The sequence below is a fragment of the Protopterus annectens genome, chromosome 8.part1 (genome assembly GCF_019279795.1).
Source record: "Protopterus annectens isolate FY-2018-M chromosome 8.part1, PAN1.0, whole genome shotgun sequence".
NCBI classification, from domain to species: Eukaryota; Metazoa; Chordata; order Ceratodontiformes; family Protopteridae; genus Protopterus; species Protopterus annectens.
Genome location: NC_056742.1, coordinates 478,910,130 through 478,926,746, shown reverse-complemented (window position 1 = coordinate 478,926,746; position 16,617 = coordinate 478,910,130).

The window sequence follows — 16,617 nt, the reverse complement described above, 5'->3', positions numbered from 1 at the left end:
GACCACATGCTGTGAACCCTTCAACTAGTGTGTTGTAGCTACAGTAATGCTCATGTACAATGTTTGGCTGGATGCAGTCCAGCCATATAAAGACAGTTCTTGAGACTGTCATATTGCCAGTGTTGTTATGGAGGATAGGTGGGTTTCCTGTGTATGGGAGGGTTGTGTGTGCCAGGCTATTAACCAGATGGCAGTCCGACACACTGTTAGCTGCACATGAATAGGCCCTGATGCTTTGTGCTGTGCCAACAACCTGGAGGTGTGTGTATCTGTGGTGCCTTGGGATACCACCCCCCTGTCCATCTGTGTTACATGTGTAGGGGACGACAGGCATGGTATGAGGTATAACCTGGCAGTGATGGGTTGCACCTGTGAGCCATGAATCAGGACTCTGATACTGCACAGACATTGCAGTTCACCGTGCTGAGGACAGTGTCCAGTGCATGCATCTTGCGGTGAACACTGCTGGTGTTGTGTAGCATCACTGTAAGTGTCCTATCCTGTGTGATACCCGCGGAGGTGGCTATGTAATCCGTGTCCTGCAGCATAAGGCAGTATGTGTGTATCAAGGGGCTTCAATATACATTGGCCCATGGGTGTCACGTGCAAGCTGCCCTCGCAAATCATTGTGGCTTCCCTAGCATGTAAGCACACGTTGACAGCCAGTGGATACCCTATGAATGACATTGGAGATTGAGCAGAATGTAGACATAGAACACCCTTCCTACATATAGTGGTAGCATACCTGGTGAGGGTATGATGGCAACCAAGATCAGGCTCATACTGGCCCGTGCCACATGCTGAGAGATCCCTTCTATGTTTCCTATCATGTAGTCCAGGGAGGTATGTCTCAGGTCATCCATAGTGGCATGATCATTGACTGAGTCATATGTGTCCATGCCTCTGACTGACCTGTATGCATGTGTTTTGTGGTGGACCATAGTGCCCCACAGGCATATCACTGTGACCTTCACCATGTACAGCCTGTTGAGCAGGACCCCACTGCAGAGGCCAAGAGTGGTACCTGACACATCTGTAGCAGTTGTGTTGTGTAGCCCTACAGGCTGTGAGTGTGTGGCACATGGGATGTGTGTGCCATGTGTGGCATGTGCTCTGTTCCGATGTAGCGTATGCCTGTGTGCCAGCTGCGGAGGTGTGTGATGCTCAGGCAGGATGCTATTCTGAGTCTCCAAGTATGCCCCAGTGTGTTCAGATTGCTGTCAGTGCGGGTCTATGTCTGACTGGTATTGTAATCACTGTAGTATGTCATGCCACCTGACAGGGTATGGCATTACTGGGTTCAGAGTGCTCAGTCCCCAGATTGGCTATGTGGTGGCATCCCACACATGTGTTGTACGTTCCTGGCCAGGGGTGATGGTTGACTGCATACATGTGGCAGCTGTGACATTGCCACATGACTCACATAAACCACAACTGGACCATAGAGGTGATTCACAGGTTACCTTTGCACATGCTACCCTAGTAGTGTGATTGCCATGGTGATTACCAACACATAGGGCCAATGGGGAACAACATACTGAAGGTGTGTATGTGTGGGTGTACTGCTACTGTTTCATAGCACTGGCATATATGACTGCACACATGGGTAAATGCCAGGTAAGACATGTGCAATGTGTCACAGGCAACCTACATGCAAACAGGACAGACAGTGATGTTATGTCATGTGTAAACTTGACATATGTATCGTACGCTATGCAGATGTCACTAGGAGTCCACAGAAGCACTGTAACTCTGCATTGCAGGTGGAAGCAGTGTTCCAGGGAACCCCAAGTGAACATGCATGCAAACAAAGCTACAGTAAGCATGGCTGGAAGTAGTCCATTGTACAACAAAGAAGGGGTAACACTAACAGTAGGTAACAGTGAAAATATGTAGGCACTATCAACATGTACCCAGGAATGCACAGCGCAGATGCCCATGGTAGAACTGATATTATGTCATAGTTAATTGTGATTTGGATTACATTGGTACTGCACACATATCAACATGCGCAAACATCCACATTGCATAGTCGTTGTGGGCAGCTTGCCACCATTACTGTACATGTCCATCATTGCGTATCACTACTTACATTAGCTTCCCCCTTGTGCTACCCATGTATGTGGCTATCTGACATCCTTACCACCGGTATGCAATAATGTGCAGCTGTTACACTTTGGTACGTACTATGGGTGCAGATAACAATTCTGGACAGTCATACGGTTACTGCATCAGGCATGCTGGGATATACACACAGTCATATCAGCACACTGTACTGCTACCAACATGATACTACTAATACACTTCTATGTAGTCACCCTGTGCATCAGCAACGTGTTTACCTGTTCCTGCACTGATGTTGGAGATTGCAGGAGGTGGCACAGTTTCATCATATGCACAGGGTGTGAATTAGGTATGCCTGAGTCTGCCACTGATACCACCAATTGACATGTGTGTGTATGTGTGTGGGTGAGGGACAGCAGTACAGGGTGGGGCACTGTTGGTGCAGTGTGTGTGTGTATGTGGTAGCCCTAGGTGTTAACATTTTGCATGTGTGTATGCACGCAAACAGTTCCACCTCATGGCTGTCATATACAGGGGTTTGTGGACAGCCACAGACTGCACCTGGCAGGTCATACAGATCAGTGTCTGTGGGCACGGACACGGTATCTGTGCTTGGCAGGGGTGCTACGGACCATATCCAGTACTAAGCCAGACTGGGTACTGTCATCAGAAGCGGGAGTGTGTTGACTGGACACAGGTCCCTGTTGGGACTGTCCAGAGCCACGTGCACGTGGTCTCCTGGGGTGTTCCGATGACAGCACAGACCCAGCATTGCTGGGGTTACTGCTGGCACTATGGGGGCGTGCACGGGCCTGTTGTCGTCCGCACTGACAGCCAACTGCTGCTGTTGCTGGCATACGGCCACGTCGAAACCGCAACCGCCCACCATTGCCCTGGCTCATGGACATGTGGTTGTGGAACTGCTGTAATATGTCCCCACAACGTCTGTCTATGACATTGGTGAAATTATGGATAGCATCCGCGATGTCATGCATACTGTCAGTCATGGCTGTGCGACATGCTCTCAGCTCCCTCAGACCCTGTCTGGTGTACCTTTCCATACGCGACTGTGCCTGCATGACAGCCCGAAACATAGCTGAGGTTGACAGACCTCTCTGGGCACGTCTTCAGAGGCAGTATGCCCACAGATGCTCCCACAAGAACCCATAGGCAACTGTCTGTGTGGTACCATCGCAGGACCCTGCCCATGGCTGCTGTGTGGGGAAGCATGTGCCACAGATACCACATTACCCTGGTCAATGCCCACTGTATCCTGTCCATCACCTAGGGACAATGGTGACATAGGATGTACTGGCAGGATGACTGTGCGCAATGATGGGGTTGACAGCTGTGTACTGTCAATTGGCTGACCAATGGCGGACCCTGACACACCTTCCTGTGCCATTACACAGATATCATCATTACCAGTACCTGTGGCACCAGATTCAGGTTCCCTGCTGCAGGACATCAGAGCAGCACCAGAACCTGTGGGAGGAAGACAGGAAACACAGTTTACAGTGTCCACACAATGTTACCAGTGATGCACTTATGCACACATGCACACATGCACACGTGCACACGTGGATACATGCACACATGCACACATGCACACATGGACACAGGCACACATGCACATGTGCACACATGCACACGTGCACACATGTACACATGCACACATGCACACGTGGACACATGGACACATGCACACATGCACACATGTACACATGCACACGTGGACACATGCACACATGCACACATGCACACATGCACACGTGGACACAGGCACACATGCACACATGCACACGTGGACACAGGCACACATGCACACATGCACACCCCGCAGTATACACACAGAGCACTACTGAGTTACACTAGTATTACTAGCACTATCAGGACTATTATAGGTATTGTTAAACACACTCACCAGCATGGATGGCCTGCCTTGCTGTAACACTGGAGGGACCTGCAGAAATGAGGAGATTAATGTCAGTGGGCACAACTGTGCCATTGATACTGCATATGATACAGTGCAGTAGTACACCATTTGCCTTTCACATGTCAGCTGCTGATATTGCCAATATCACACCTGCACAATTACATACTATATTGACAGCTACATACCACGGACACACCTTACACATGCATAAACTAACAGTGTACAGAACAGTCAAGTGTACATATGGCATATTACCTGCACGCTCCATGTCGTGCTGCTGTGTGGATCCAGCCTCCATCATGATGCAGGTGTATTGCTGTTGCTGTTCTGGGGCTGGAGCCACAACACTTAGGAGTAGCCCCTCCAGTCTGGTGAGGGGGGGATGTGTGGCCACCCCACCTCCTGTGGCAACCTGTTGCCTGTGGATATCCGATGCACGCTGATGGACATTTCTGATTAAATCACTGCAGTGATGTCGTACCTGCTCATATGTCCTATTATGCGTGCCAATGTAATTTACCCTACGGACAAGGTCTTGCCACAGTGCAGCCCTCTCCTGCTGATTCTGGCTGGTGCAGGAAAACAGTATGTCAAAATCCCGCACCAGGCTCTGGTGTATCTCCTCATCTTCTGCTGCAGAGTAGGCAGGATTATGCTGACGCGCCATCTCCCTGGAAGAGAACACAAACAGGATATCAGCAGACTATGTCAGCAATATATGGCACACATACTATACATGATACTCAACTGTAGTGATATACTACTACTCCCATATGTAGCATGTGTGTGTCTCTTGGTGGATGCACAAGTACATGGCCAGATATCAGTGCTCAGCCAGCACCTGTGCAACAATACCTGCCACATTCCATACAACATAGTAGCATGCCCCATCGGTCAGCACACTGCGACAGGTCCAATGCACAACCTCACTCTGGGGGTTCATACCAAGATACTGTATGTGGAACGCCATCCACTAGTGTGATCTGGACACAAGTTACTCGCCCTGGATATACATATCCCACCAACACCACCAGCACAGTAGACTACTTTGATGTGTATGTGATTAGACAGTTATTCACTTGTTAGGACTGAGATGGTATCCATGCAGCCCACTGGGCCAGTGGAAGCCACTACCCACACTGCTGACCCCTTTGCAAATGCTTCCCATGGACATCCCAAAGATTGCATGGAACATGCACACACATTTCTAACCCAGACCCTATGCACAAAGGTTAGGCATCCTGTCCGGTGGACCCCAGCCAAAGGCAGATTGTATAAAAATAGAAGGAGGCTACTGCAGGACAGAGCAAATTCACATTAAGGGAAGGCATCTGTGGTCAGCACTGGTAATAAGCTACGGTCTCTCATAACAACATCCACGGCCTACTCTGGGAGGGAAATGGCCACGAACACTATAGATAACCACAAGGCCTTCTTCAGTTATGTTACACATATGGACCTAATGCCTCAGATATGCTCTGAGTTAATACACACCTACTTAACATTCACTGAACACACAGATATTGGCAACATTCTTGCAGACAGGTTCGGTGCACGTATCCCCCCTCCTTCTCCCCCACAAGTAGAAATACTTATCACAGCTGAATGTAACCTCCCTATCATCTCACATGTCCAGGTGAGGGCCGCCCTCAACAAAGCAGAACACACAGCATCAATGTGACCTGATGGTATCCCTGGATGTGTGCTACGTGAACTCCAAGAGGACATACAACCGCATATAAGACTGATATTTAACCTTGGCCATACTACAGGATATGTACCTGAACACTGGCATACAGCAACAGTGGTCCCACTCCACTAAAGAGGCACCTCTACTGACCCTGGGAACTGCCACACCATAAGCTTAACCAGCCTGGTCTGCTAAGCTATGGAATTATACAGTATGGGATGCATATACAGCGATATTGGGTACCTGCAGACACTTGTTCCTGGCCAGTTTGCCTTTGTGATGGGCTGATCCTGCCTTTTGAACCTGGTTGACCTTTCAAAACAGTCACTACAGCCATTGATGAGGGCAACGCAATCCATACAGCCTACCTGGACTTGCCTAAGGCCTTCAACACAGTACTCCACTCAGGCATCATAGACAAGCTCATTAGCTTACATGTTACTACATATGTCACATGATGGGTTGCACACTGGTTGACATACAAAATCCATAATATCGATATTGTAGGAGCCATGTCAGACTCAATGCCAGTCACATGTGGTATCCCACAGGCCTCTGTCCTAGGACCCCTCTTGTTTGGCATTTATTTCTCAGATGTAAAAGCGAACATGTGCAGGTTGTGGATGACAAAGTTCCCAGATGACTGCTAACTAAGCGCCATAGTCGTTACACCAGCTGACACACACATCCTACAGACGGCCTCACTGCAACAGAAAACTGCTGCCAGGATCATGGCCTAACACTGACTGACATGTAATGTATAGTCATCTCCTTTTGGTGGAACTACGTGCACACAACATATCACATGGACATACCTATAGATACAGACCTATGACACATATGGAGGGTTCACAGTATGCAGACTATTAACCTGCTACTTTACATTACCTGTGTTTGTCACAGCTGGTTGTGTTACCACTACTACTGCTTCCTGCTGCTGCTGGCATGGCTTGCTACTGTCACTGCTGACAGCTTAGACTCAGTGTGTGTACCGTGTGTTGTTGTTTGTTTTTTTTTTCTCTCACTCTCTGTCTCTGTCTCTGTCTGTCTCTCTCTCTCTCTCTCTGTCTGCCTCCAGACAGTGCAATGAACGTATTGCATGTGTGGAGTGTGAGTACAGGATGCTTTTGTAGGTATCTGCATAAGTCCATGTGATGGCCTCTGCACCAATTGTAAGCCAGCATTTGCTAATTGCATGCAGCCAGTTGTGTACTGATTGCAGTTCTCACTGTGATTTCAGGACAGTGCTATAAAAGGGTATGTGAGACAGGCGTTGCCCTTTCAGATTGTAAGGGCGGGGACCATGCTGGTATGCTGTGGACACTGTTCTGTGAGTGTAAAGGTTAGTATCTCTCTCATGATTCAGGCTGTGTTGTAGATTCACATTTCTCCATTCCTCTCTCCTGTTTCCTGTAGTAAGTGTGTATGCACAATGACACCTACAACTATATATAGATATATATATATCTATATATATATATATGTAAATATACATACATTTATATATGTACATTAACTGACATTATTACCTACTAGCTACCAACTAGCATGGCTGTTTCTGTTCGCACACTACTATTATGGAAATCCACTAGTTTTGACAGTAATTCTAAATGACATGCTTTGTGTACTACACATCCTATATTCCCTTTACATTCATTCCTACTATTACATGATATATTTATTTTAGCACAATGTTCTTGTATAAGAGTCATGGCTTAGTGGTAGGTCATGCAGACTACTGTTTCCTGGGTTCAGGGCTGACAATGGGATTTTATTTTGCTTTTGAACTGACTACAGGACCTGTCAATCAGAGTGACTAAGGCACTTTTAAGCAGTTGTAACCAGGTTAGCGCTGGTTTGCGCGGAGCTCACGCATGCGCATTGGCGTTCAGCTCCGCGCACACACGCGCACACCTGCTTACAACCGCTTAACAGTGCTTCCTCTGGCACACACACGCGCTATTTTCATTGAAAGAAATGAAAATGGGGAGACAGGAAAGTGGTGAAAAAGGGGTCACAAAGAGGGTAAGACAGTAGGGAAACAAGCTTGGGATTTGCAGGAGGGATGTAGGTAAGGCCCATAGCTGCCCATTTCTTCATCAGCAACAGCTGTGCATATGTATGTAATTTGGTGTGACATTTGAAACCTTCCACCCCAGAGAGAGGTGTCAGGACAACAATAATACTTGTTGTACAGCCAATTGTAATTGATAGTTTCCATGTCCAGCAGACATGTGTGTGGAATGGGCAGCTATGTATGGGGCATAATTTTTTTGTGGGTACAGAGTGCCCTTTTTTTTTTTTTCAGGTGAGAGTGGTATGTCAGGTGAAGGAAGTTGGTATAGCTGGGGAGGTAGGTTGGGTAGGTCAACAGACAAGACAAACAAGATGCATACAGGGGCAGTGTATGACACGTGTGGGGGGGTTACACAATTGACGGGGACGGATGTTTGGATATCCAGAGCCCATGAGCCCACAGATGGCAACAGTGGAACTGATATCCCCACCCATGGGCAGTTGCCACTGTTCCTTCACTGCCCAGGACGGGGCTGTGCTGGGGGCTGTGTAGGCTGGGCAACAGGCATGCCCATAAGTTGTGCCACCTGTGCCTCAAGCTGGCGTAGGGGCCCAAGAACAGAGTCCTGGATCTCCCTAAGCACCACAGTCCAGATGCTACGGAGGGTGAGTGGTGGTTCTCCTCCAGCCACACTTGCAGAGGGGGGGCAAGCCCCATCCCCTGCAGCGCTTCCACCCGCAGGTGGCACAGGGCCACCGGAGGAGGGTCCAGACTGGGCACTAGTGCCAGGTGCACTCGCCAGCTGAGGTGGGAGAGGTGGGTCCGCTGGAATCCGCCTTCCCTGTCGTCCTATGTTTTGCATTATGTCATGACAGTTTGGGTTAGTAACATATAATACCATTCGCAATTAGTTGTAACAGCATGCATTAGTATTCCCATTAACCAAACACCCAGATATTCACACCATTGAACAGCGAGCATAACACATGCATAATTTGAACAGCAATACACAGTCCAACAACATGCAGGGTTGATTGATGGCAACAGGCCATCAGGTTTGGATGTATGAACAGGGCAGATGCATCAACGGACATGCAAATATTTATGACCCAACAGGACAAATGTCCAGGGGTGTTAATTGTGATTGCACATACCATTTTCACGTGGAATGGGTTATATGTGGTTATAGGGTGGGGTGAAGAAAATAATATTAACACCTTTGAATACCAATACATATGCTGTACATTTCTAATAGCTGCACATATATACACACTACTGTTCTAACTACAGTTTCCTATATGATAACTACTTCCATTTGGTGATAGGACTGTTACTGCTACATCAATATACATTTTATTGTTCTTCATACACATTCATATCTGGCTTTGTTCAGCTACATCATCCTGCTACATTTGCTTTATATAGCTATAGACAACTGTGGATGTTTGGTATGTCAGACAATCATACTATCTGCATATTGCAGACTGAGAGCAACATATCCAGATTTTGGGATACACATTCCAGCTGCAGCAACACTTTGAACAGATTTTGCTGTTTGGTTTTGCTTCTCACATTCATTTCATTCTGTACTGACTGCAGTATACTTTATTCAGGGGTTATTACTACTTTATTGGTGGATTCATAACTCTTTCTCACACTCTCTCACTTGTTTTCATTTTACTATTCAGGATGGTACTTACTTCTAGGCTTTATTGACATGTTTTACCTGTAGTTATTACAATCCTTTCCAGCAGTCTCACTTCTGTCATGTTTCAGTATTTCAACAGGGGTATATTTCACACATGTGATTTGCTCATCTTCTGCAGCTGTACTTCTCAGCCTGCTGCAGGTTGTGTACTATTATATTACAGGTGGGGCATCTTTATTTCAGACTTTATTTCAGACATTTTCATTTTTCTGTTTGGATTACAATACTTGCAAACACTCTTACACTGTTACTTGCACATTCTATTACTTAGTGACTACACTGCACTCTTTTGCTAACTGTCATACTTTTATATTTCTTTACAGTTACTGGGAGTGGATTACTGACCTGCCTGGTGGCGCAACCGCACCAGCCTATCGCCATAGGCTCTGCGGTTCACAGAACGGACACCTGCAGCTGTAATATAAATGAAGTAATATTGGAATACACATCTCCATAATATCAGCTAGTTTAATTTCTTACATACATAATTAAATGTAACTTACTCAGTAGTGGGGCATTGGGCATTTGCCAGGCCTCCTTGATCCAAAGGTTCAATTGGTCCTGCTTGCATCTCTTCAGGTCCGCATGGTGGTGACGAACCTGCTCACCAGTCCTTGGAATCCCTGTGGCACTAGTGAGATCATGAGCCAACCGGTCCCACGCCTCAGCCCTATATGCTCCCCACAGGCCCTGGCCCTGCATGAGTTGGGCCTCATGATTGTGGACTAGGAGCCAGACCATGTATCTGGATTTCTCAATGCCCCACCTCTGTGCTCGAAAGCAACTACCCTCACCTACTCCTGACATTCTGGCTGCAAGTCAGTTCTACAATCGTTTATGCTGTGTATTCCAGCCTATGGGGCTTATATATGCTGTTTTTCCCGCACATATCTGTGATTGGCCATTTTGGAATTGTATCAACTTCACAAAACCTGCTTTGTCATGCTCCACTTTGTATTCATTCCTATATATTTGCTATTACTGCATTTCTAGGTACTGCTGTCATGGCTTAGTGGTTCAGTACCTTGACTATGGTGCATGGTATCCTGGGTTCGAACCTGGCCACTGCTTTTTATTTTTATGACTGTCTAGACAGGCTGGGGGTGTGTCTGTATAAAGGCAGTTTTGATACGGCTTGCTAAATGTTGCCCGTTGGTTAGCTTGTTGGTGCGGTGCGCAGTTCCGCGCAAACGGGTTACGCTGGTTTACGTGTTATTTGGCTGTCAGCACGCATATTACGCTCAGCTCAGCTAGGGGCACACAGTTTCAGCATGTTAAACCACTGCTCACCTACGGGCACTCATTTTACATCTGTTAAACCACTGCTCACCTATGGGCAGATGCACTCACCTTGTTAAACTGTTGCTCAGCTATAGGCACATCTGGCATTTTTTATTATTTTGTTATCTCACATTTCTTCAAAGTAAATGGACTATTTCATTACATTTTACATGAACTATGATTTTATATGTGTACATGTTTGTCAGGGACTTGTTTCATGCTTATTTTACTAAAAATAAAAATTGGTGTTGTGGGGGCTCGAACCATGAATGCCTGTTCTTCAGCCGACGTCTCTACCACTATGCTATTGCTTCCTGGCTTACTTTTCATATTTAGTTCTTATATCCTTTTCCACTGACTGCTAACTGTGGCTAAGCTACGGGCACGCCCGCGCAAATGAGCGCACTCATGGGCAAACATCTTTACGATTTAAAAAAATATATAACGTGTTCATTTATATATTTTATGTTCATAGTCTGTGGGGGCATGTGTTGTGTTGTGTTTATTCACATTTCCATGGCCTCTGTCGTGGGTGTTTACTTTGGGCAATTTTACTCTTCTGGGGGCGTGTCCGCTTGCAGGGCTTGGCCTACGGACACACCCCCTACTGTCTTCCATGGACCGTGTTAGCCTTCGGTGTGATTCAGCATGCCCTCATGCATATGCATGACATGCTGACATCACACCGTTTAACTGCAGCCTCCGTGTAAGTCTTCTATCTCTTACATGGAGGCTTCGTGAATCCTGCCCATGGAGGTTTTCTCCCCAGGACTCCGCTGAAAATCAACACTTGTCCAGTCGTACTATCCTGGCAAAAAATATTGAATAAATAAATAAATAAATAAATATAATAAATAAACTCATTAACATTGATATATAATAGTGCTTTTGCTTTCTGTACAGAGTCTGTACACCATCCCTGTGTCTGCAAGAGCTTTCACAGTGAGCCTTGGTTTCCTCTGACATCCCAACAACGTGCCATAGGTGAATTGATGATTCTATGACTAGTTTACTGGGATGCATGATGTGTGTGTGTGTTTGTGTGTGTGTGTGTGTGTGTGTGTGTGTGTGTGTGTGTGTGTGTGTGTGTGTGTGTGTGTGTGCATGTGCACACACTTGTGTCTGTGTGTGCCTATATGATAAAGGAAAACATGCAGAGTACAGAGAAGTCACAATTAGCTGAGAAATGAAGTGAAACAGCAAGTCTTATAAGGCAGCAACTCTAACCACAGTGCCATTGTGCCAATAATGTTTGCGTAAAGACTCACAAATTATTTGCACTGGCCAGTGCCTCAACTGCAGCTGTCAAAGGTTCTATAGTTTTGTAAACCAGAACAAAGTGGTAGGGTATCTAAAATATCTACAACAAGGACCCTCTTAAGTTCTCATCAGGTTAGTGTTCACTAATGTCATCAGATCTGCCTATTACATACTGAATACAGACATGTTAGCAAAACTAATTAACAGTACCTGAGCTGTTTGTCTAAGGGTACATATGCAATGAAATACTGATACCTGACCTTTTTCACATTTCAGAACTGACAATCAACCTTCAAAGGGTACTTTGGGATGTATAACTCTATAAAGGTGTGTAAAAAATAGCACCACAGTACTAAACCTGCTCTTCAGTGTACCTGTTCTGAAAATGAATGCTTTTCTTATGCAATGAGATGAAGCATCAGTGAGCTGACATATGACACAAATGGTAAGTGTGTTAAATCTCATTTCTCATAATTGGTTTTGCCTCATTGTATAGCACTTTTATATGCATTGCATTTCAATTTAAGTAACAGGTATAATCAGGAAACTCCAAATAGTCACCAGCAGTGGCAGAGAGCCTTTCATTTGATCTCCAAATATGTGAGATATCAACTTACATCAAGTTGTGATGATTTCATATGGAAAGGTTAAATTAAATGTGGTAGAATTTGCCCCTGCAAAAATGCTTATCACTTGAGTGTCTGCCCTTTTGGCTTATGAGACATTTATGTTCAGTGTTGTGGTTCCTTGGCATCTTGTGAGTCAGAGTTTCATAGTACATACAAATGATTTTTTCAAACAAAACTGCTCCTCATAAGCCTGAGGTCATCCTGAGAGGAACAGTCTTCCCACAATAATACAGAAGGTGGAATGCATTCATTATCCTTGTCTATTTTTGAAAAAAAGGACGAGTTCCTTTATTAAAAGTTCCTTAGTGGCTTTGGAATGGCATAACATGTTGCTTCTTTGATCTTTTAGCTCACATCTAGTTGAGAGTGTTGCAGACAAGTACTGGGGTTGTGGTACCTAAGGCAGCGTGGGTTATAGCTTTCAAGAGACTTGTCAAGCATCAGAAGTTACTTTGACCAGGTCAAACACAACATAACTTTCTCTGTATCCTACATTATAAGGGAAATTTGTCTTTGTATGCACACCAGAATAATAAATGCTTTGGCCTAACTTCTTTAGGACCTTATGCCTTTTTAAATATGCTTTGTGCCTCCTTCCCTTCTGAATATTAACTTTCTTCTTATGACCTATGTCATTCGTTCTCTACTAGTAGCTATGTGGCCCTGACTCATGCAAGAGCAAACCAGATAAAACTGTCATTAGGGAAGTATGAAGCTTGCTTTTCCATGGCTATCTTGTGGTCTGTTTCACAGCAGGAATCTAACAAGCCCGATCCCACTTGGCAGCCTAATGGCCAAAGTAAAGTTCTGATAATACGATCACATAATCTCAGATTTAAAGCCACACTGAGTGGCTGCCAATTCCTCTACTACATCCATTCTGCTAGTTTCTCCATGGATTACAAGAATGTCCTCATTAGCTATTCTTGTCTAGGCCCTAAAGCCTCTCTCAGCTGGCTGACTTGCAGACAACATCACCACAGGAATATTCTGCACTTTCTCCATGTACATGCATGCTACCATACATACAGCAGTGAAGGTTACCATTACTATTTTGGAAGCACCAAGGCTATGTTCTTTAGTTTTCTGGTTATGGTCAATTTCACATCACCTTTTCCTTGATAGGAAGCAGGCACTTTCTATTCATTACTATCTCACTGCCTGTCTCTTCTAGTGCTTGAGCTACTAAATAAACTCAGTTCATCTGGGTCATAGTTAGGGCTTTAATACTTTATGCCTCAGACTGAGGCAGGACTCCTTGCCTTATTTACAGGTCTTGTTGACTATTTGCATATAGTTCTTTATCTAACTAATCAATATTTGTTAGACCAGTTAAACATACTCTATGGACACCTACTCCCACTTCATAAATACAATATTTACATGGCTTATTGTTCCACTCTAGGATGGGAACTATTAACATTCAATAACTCTGCCTTATGCTGCTAATCCCATCTTTAATGACTTATAATGGTGAAAGAACCCATTTCCTTTCTAAGTTATCCTATAACTTACAGTGAAATAATCGACCTTTCCACTGTCTTGTTTGCATGTGTGCCATCATAATAATAGTAAATAAGTAAAAACATGCATAAATATTTTGATGTGACCAGCACTAGGATGGAGCCATTGCTCACAACTGCTAACCTAACACAAACAGCTAGGGAGCGGAGACATTTTATTTAACATGTGTTTACTGGGAAAAGTCTGACTTGGAATGAAGCCAATTTTCAGCAGAGGCCTGGGGAAAACACTCCAGATGCATGTCTTTGAAACGTGGGAGGAAACCAGAGCACCAAGAGGAAACCCACATGAATGCAGGGAGGATATGCAGACTCCACACAGAAGACGTTCCAGCCAAGCATCAAACCGGAGAATCTCTTGCTGTAAGGTAACAATGCTACCACTGCACCATTGCACCATCCAGCAATGCAGCTGGATGAGCTATTCCAGTAACTAAGTACTACAGGTTAGGCTAAGGATAACCTTGGAGCATAAGTAACACTTAGATGCTACATATTTTTCCTTTGGCTGTTCATTCTGAAAATATCAGATTTTGTATAAGAGTTAAAAACAAAGATATTCAGACTCTGTCTTGCCAATCAGGAGTCTTGGAAGGTTGACAGAATAGAGAACCTGTGTGGATGGATGTTAATTATTTTAATTTATTGTTTGGTGGCAATGTTAGTCTCAGTAGGCCAGTGGTCTCCTCTCTGGGGAGAGCTGAGTTGTTATCAATAATACCAAGTGAAATTTGGCCAGGGCATCAGGGAACTTCTTCAGTGGGGTCTTTTACACCCACATGAGCTACCACAAACTCAACCAGATAGGCTCTTGATGTCAATCTCATCCAGAAGATGACACAGTCAGGAGTAACTAGCAGAAGTCAAAAACTGCTATTTTAGTAAAATAAGGCTCTACAACAGTTTTAGTGATTAGCCTGTTAAATTAAATCATATAAGGAATGTCATATACCAACAGTATCTTTAAGTAGCTGCTTACTGGATTTTTATCAGGAATAATTTGCTCTTAATACATAGAAATGAAAACAAAAGAATGTCGATAATCAATATACATTGTTTTTCAGATTATCATGCAGGTATGATGATCCTGAAGGATGAAAATGGAAATACATCAGATCATAAAAGGAATTATCTTTGGATTAACTACTGCCGTTGGACTATGTAGTAATACAGCGATTATACTAACCCTGTCCTGCATTGCTTACAAGGAGAAAAAGCTGATGCCTTCCGAAATAATACTTTTTACATTGACAGGAGCAAACCTGTTGCTACTGTTCAGCTTTGGGCTCCCCCACTCTCTTTTTGCATTTGGTGTGAAATATTTTCATACTGACCTTGACTGCAAATTTGATGTGCATTTCCTAAGATCATCTCGGGTAATGATTATTGGTCTAACCTGTTTACTGAGTTGTTTCCAGTGGGTAACATTGGCTTCTTCTAATCCATCTTGGGCTATAATTAAATCGAAGATGCAAAAAAATCTTTGGCTTCTCATAGCATTTATTATAATTCTTAGTACAGTGTCCAGTTTAAGTTCAGCATTGTATCCTGTTGTTAGCAGCAACATTACAGACCCAAAGCACTCTATACATATGGGGTACTGTATTTCAATGTATCCCAGCAGATTTTTATTTACACTTATTGGACTTTTTTCATTTTTTCGCGATGCAGCCTTTGTAGTCCTTATGGCTCTGGCAAGCACTTACATACTTCTGACTTTGCACCGACATGGTAAACAAATGAAAGGGAAGAGGAGCTCTGATCGAAACCAGGAAAACTCCGCTGAACAGCAAGCAGCAAAAATGGTTGTAACATTAGTTACCATTTATGTGTTAATTTTTGGAACAGAGAATATCATTTGGTTTTACCAAATTTCTGGTTCACAAGAAGGTGAGACTGCCTTAACTGACACTCGCATTTATCTTGAACTTAGCTTCTCCACTGCCTTTCCTTTTGTGCTGATTTGTTTCAATAGGAAAGTTAAATGTTATCTCAGGTGTTCATTCACTTAGTGAAACATCATCAGATCTATAGCAGTATGGCTGTCAATCCTTCACTCATTTTATTATCCATGTTAAATTGAGCTCTAATGGTAGGATATCAATGCCCCCCATATATTCACTGAAGAGAAGCACAGCTAATATCTCAATATTAATTCACTGAATTTTGCATAGCAGGGACATACCCATTAGCCAGCCGTCCTTTTACATGGGCAGCTGGGAGTCTTACCCAATCAGTGACTTCAGTCAGGATATTAGCATACACTGATATGGATGTAACCAAGGAATGTAATACTTAATGCAAAGTTAATTAACTTTATAAAGACATATACACTAAACCACAAGTCCATGATTGTATGGCATGTTCATTTTTATATCACAAAGAACACCTATTCTTTTAAAACAGGTGGGGAAAAACAAATGAATGAGAAATTAGGTTAATTAAAGTTTAGACCTCTGACATTTAACTGATGTGGAGAATTCTTACAGAAGACTGTTTACTCGTGGAA